The sequence below is a fragment of the Mesocricetus auratus genome, unplaced genomic scaffold (assembly GCF_017639785.1).
Source record: "Mesocricetus auratus isolate SY011 unplaced genomic scaffold, BCM_Maur_2.0 Super-Scaffold_100013, whole genome shotgun sequence".
NCBI classification, from domain to species: domain Eukaryota; kingdom Metazoa; phylum Chordata; class Mammalia; order Rodentia; family Cricetidae; genus Mesocricetus; species Mesocricetus auratus.
This window is the reverse complement of record NW_024429196.1, coordinates 78,621,928-78,626,614: the sequence shown is the minus strand read 5'-3', so window position 1 is coordinate 78,626,614 and position 4,687 is coordinate 78,621,928. Positions and strand designations below refer to the sequence as shown.

Below are 4,687 nucleotides of genomic sequence, written 5' to 3'. Positions count from 1 at the left end.
CAGGATCTGAGTTTGAACCCAACACTCAGGCCTGATGACCTGTGCCTGTGTCTCTAGCACTGGGGAGCAGGGACAAACATTTCTGTTTGATTCCGGGATGACTTTCTACATTGTCCTAATTTCTTTGATGACTGCTGTGCATTCAAAAGTATGTGGTTCAGTCTCTGGGTGTTTGTGTGGTTCAGTCCCTGGGTGTTAGTGTGTGTGGTTCGGTCCCTGAGTGTTTGTGTGGTTCAGTCCCTGGGTGTTAGTGTGTGTGGTTCGGTCTCTGGGTGTTAGTGTGTGTGGTTCGGTCTCTGGGTGTTTGTGTGGTTCAGCCCCTGGGTGTTTGTGTGGTTCAGTCCCTGGATGTTTGTGTACTTCCTGAGGTTGTCCTTGCTGTGGTTTCCGGTTCCATTCTCCTTATGTCGTTCTGTGTTTGTTACAGTGCTCCATGCCTTGTGGCCTTTAATATGCTAAATTTAAGATTCGCTGCTAGAAAGAGCTTGTTTGCTATCTGTTGTTTTCTGTCTGTAAAATCCTGTGATTTCATCTGTGCTTTAATTTATCTCTGAAGTCTCTTTCCTGGTTTTATTTTACAAGACCAATCTAAACATAAGAGTAGGTACTGAAGTCTCTCCTGATTATCATCAGGACCCATGTGTCCTTTCATGCCTTTTAGTACTTGTTTTATAAAATTAGATACCCAAGAATTGGTACATAGGAATCTACAGTATTCACATCTTGTTGATGAATTACTCCTGACTAGTTTGAAGTGTACATTATCAGATATGAGAATCCCTACGCCAGATCGTTCATGAATCCCATTTGCATGCTAGCTTGATCTCCCACTTTCGACTCTCAGTTTTGAGATGGTTTTTTTCCAGTTATGAGAACTTCTTAGAGACAATGGGATGTTGTTTCATAGTTCAATCAGTTTGTCTGCATCTGTCCTACTTTAGTGTCTGTTGCTGTGATAAGACACTAACCAAAAATCAGTTTAGAAGAGAACAGGGTTGATTCGGCTAACAGCTCACAGTCCGCCATCAGGGGAGCCAAGCAGGAAACTGTGGCGATGTGTTGCATGTACAAATGAAGCCTGTCTGAAGATCAGAGGGCGGAGCTTACCACTACCTAAGCATAGAGGTCTGGAGGTCTGTGCAGTCAGGCAGGAAGTGAGATGGCTGGGCAGAGACAGGAAGTGAGATGGCTGGGCAGAGACAGGAAGTGAGATGGCTGGGCAGAGACAGGAAGTGGGATGGCTGGGCAGAGACAGGAAGTGAGATGGCTAGGCAGAGACAGGAAGTGAGATGGCTGGGCAGAGACAGGAAGTGGCATGGCTGGGCAGAGACAGGAAGTGGCATGGCTGGGCAGAAAGAAGTAAAAGAACTGGGCAGAGCCGAGAGGTGAGAAGGCTGGGTGGAGAGGGGATTTAAGCAGAAAGGAACAGGAGCTAGGACTCCTTCCCAGTGGGAAATAATCAGGTAAAGATGGCTTTGGCTTGCTCCTTCTTCTCTCTGATCTCTCAGCATTTTCCTCTATATCTGACTCTGGGTTTTTATTATTTAGACCAATTAAGAACTCCGTTTACAGGAGCCCAAGGCAGAAACTGAAGAAGAGACCACAGAGGAAGGCTCTGTGTGTACTGGCTTGTTCCTCATGGCTTGCTCAGCCGCCCTTCTTATACAGGCCAAGCCCACTTGTCTAAGAGTGGCACCACCCACAATGGTCTGGGCCCTCCTCCATCAGTCAATAATCATGAAAAATGTCCCCCAAACACGATGACATGCCAATCTGATGGAGGCAATCTCTCAGTTGAGATTCCCAGAATGGCTAGGCCTGTGCAAGTTGACAGAAACTAACAACTATTGCATCTTTGAGTTTGTGAGGTAAGTCCCTTTGCATTCAAGTTTACTACTCAGAGGTTATCAATTAGTTATTAGTTATCAGTTGAGATTAGCTATCAGCTAGCTATTTTGTCGGAAGCTTTTCCGGTTGGCTGGGAGCTCCTGTCTTCTTTTCCAGACTCTTCCACATCTCTTGAACTCTTGGGTTTGGTCTCTTTGGTGCACTTGATTTCCTGAACGGTTTTGGTGACGTTGATTTTCCTTTGGGTTCTGTTTGTACTGCTGTCTTACTCCCTTTGCCCTCCATTTCTGAAATCTGTCCTTTTGCTGGGTGCTTATTGTCATCTGCTGGTGATGATTTCTGGTTTTGATTTTTGTTTTTTAAAGCTTGGCTGCTTGGTAGAATCAATGATTCTCCATTTCCAGAATTCATGTTTAATTGTTTTTCAGTGCCTCTATTTTTTTGGCTGAGCTTTTCCTCCATGTTCTTCCATTTTTTTTTCCCTCCAAGGTACTGACCATCTCACTCACTCCAGTAACTTTCGTGTCTACTCTCTAAACCGCTCTGCCGGTCTCTGCCTCTTTGGTGTGGCCGCGGCCCATGCTGCACGGGGTCTGTTTGTTGCTCGTCACACTGTTTGCATGAGTCCCATGTTCCCCTACACCTTGTATGGTTAACCGGATAGTGCGGTGGGGGCGGGGTCAGCTTCAGATTCCCCCCACCCCTTTCCTAACTCATGCCCATGGTTCGCTCCACTCTCCCCATTGGGCAGGGTGAGCTTAGCCTCAAGTTACTTTCCAGCCTCTGCCACACTTCTCCTGTGACCTGGTCCCTTGCTCATTCGAGCAGTGGTAGAGGTGAGGCTCTCAGATCTAGGGTCCCATGCAGCTCCTCTGGGCTGTACCCATGGTTTGTCCACTGTCCTCACTGGGCAGGCTGAGCTCAGCCTCCACCACACTCTTCCCATGAGCTTTAAATCATCTCTGGATCACTTATAATGCATGGCTTAGACAGTGTCCATACTATGGGACTAGTTATACTACATTTTTTTCCAGGAATCATGAAAAGGAAGAAAGTTTATGTCAGGCTCACGTGGCCAGTACAGATGCTCTCATTTGTTTGCTTTTGTTTTTTTTGTTGTTGTTGTTTTGTTTTGTTTTGTTTTGAGTCTCTGTTGGATCTGGAGATACAGGACCCAAGGTCATGGAAGCATTGGAATCTCCTTGCGTACTTTGCTGCCAAGGATGGGTATACAGTGTACAGTGGGCTTTTAGAATAGTGACTGACTCAAGAATTGTCATTTGCTGGCAGCCAACACAGTGCCCTGTGGCTCAGAGTCCTTACTGACCCTAGAGAGGATTACACCGAGGCTACCTAAGGTCACACCACTTCTCGACTTAAGATGACTGCAAGGAACCCACACAGCACAGACAGTAAGCAAGCCCCAAGGCTCAGAAGAGCCCCTGCGTCCAGCTGCCACGCTAAACCCACCATCTGCCTAATAGCAGGTAAAAAGGTAAAATTATAGTAGCTGACGTATCAGGGCAGCAGAAACGGGCATGTGTGTGAGCAAAGGCTTCTGGCAAACAGCTAATCTCATGCCCAGGTGTGCTCTTCCATGCCTTGCTTGGCCTTTAGTCCTGCAGGACTTACTTGTGAGTGAAGAGACAACATATTTTTTTTCTTTCAAAAAAAATAGGATAACAAAGTACATCTGAGAAAGAAGGCTTTTCTTCAACAAAGGCAGCCCCCACACGTGCTGCCAGAAGTTCCATTAGGGCTGTCAACTTACTTCATCCTTGCCTGATCTTCACCCTCACCGAGGAACATCTTCTCTAAAAATGACCCATATTTTTGGAAGCATGAACTCCCATTCTTTCTGTGGCTTAGACTTAAGAAAAAAATGACGCTGATTCCCGTTTCATGTTTGCAATAAATTAATACCATTGGCTGATTGATGTAAAGGGGGGAACTCTAGTTTACCTCAGTTGAACTGGTACCCAGCAATTTTTCATGGATGCTTGTTCGTTCCATTATATAGGGCTCACAGCTTCTGAAACAAAAATCGACATGCGGTTTGACAATCAGGAGTCTATTTATAGGGACAGGATAGTTAGCAAACCAGAAAATCCAGGCCATATGCATGCCATTAACTATATATAATGAATGATGTGCATGAATAATGTATGGACATGTGGGCTGACTAGTGCCTCTCAACTGGCCAAGGACATGAAGAGCCTTTCAGGGGTTGGCTAATTGAGTTGCTGCACTGCCTGTGGTCTCCTCTACAATGACTTACTTAATTGATGTCAACTCTCTTTATTAAATCATTTAATCTGTAAAAATGATAGATAGCTTTACATTATGCCTTCTCCAAAAGAACTGCAAAACTGTTCTTTAAGCCTTTTAATTCAGTTAAGAGACTCACAAGGTTACACATGAACACACGCACCATTAATTTAATAAATACAATTAGAATAATACTCCATTAGCTTACTGATTGCCAGGGAATAAAATAAACACACGGTGTTCTTTGGATGTGGTTTGGGATCTTACAGGCACTTGGATGAAAAGTGAGTACCCCTGTGTATGTTCTGATCCACTTCCCTGAACAGAAGCACGCAGTGACAACCAAGACAAGTGAGCCTTGCTTAGCTGTGAGTTAGGGAGCACAGCCAAAGAGCTCAGGGAAGGCACAATTAGCAGTGTTGTCCTTTAGACTGAATATTAGCTTCTTTTCAAAAGGCAATCAAAAACTTGTCAGGAGTTTTAGCTAAGTTTTTATATTAAAGCATGTGTCTGTATTTCAAAAAGAAAGTTAACCACAACGGTTTAAAATTCAAAATCCATTTTAATTATT

General features: G+C 44.6%; 1 long non-coding RNA gene across 3 annotated transcripts; it reads left to right on the top strand.

Annotated features, from left to right (window-relative positions):
- The first annotated feature begins 1,304 nt into the window (after positions 1 to 1,304).
- Positions 1,305 to 3,768, top strand: LOC121143786. 3 transcript variants are annotated; one of them, XR_005881110.1, is made up of 3 exons: positions 1,305 to 1,385; positions 3,139 to 3,335; positions 3,527 to 3,768. It is a non-coding gene; the product is annotated as an uncharacterized LOC121143786 (long non-coding RNA). The 3 variants fall into 3 exon arrangements; XR_005881111.1 differs by having other exon boundaries at positions 3,139 to 3,343; XR_005881112.1 differs by lacking the exon at positions 1,305 to 1,385 and adding an exon at positions 1,581 to 1,868 and having other exon boundaries at positions 3,139 to 3,343.
- Positions 3,769 to 4,687: the final 919 nt, after the last annotated feature.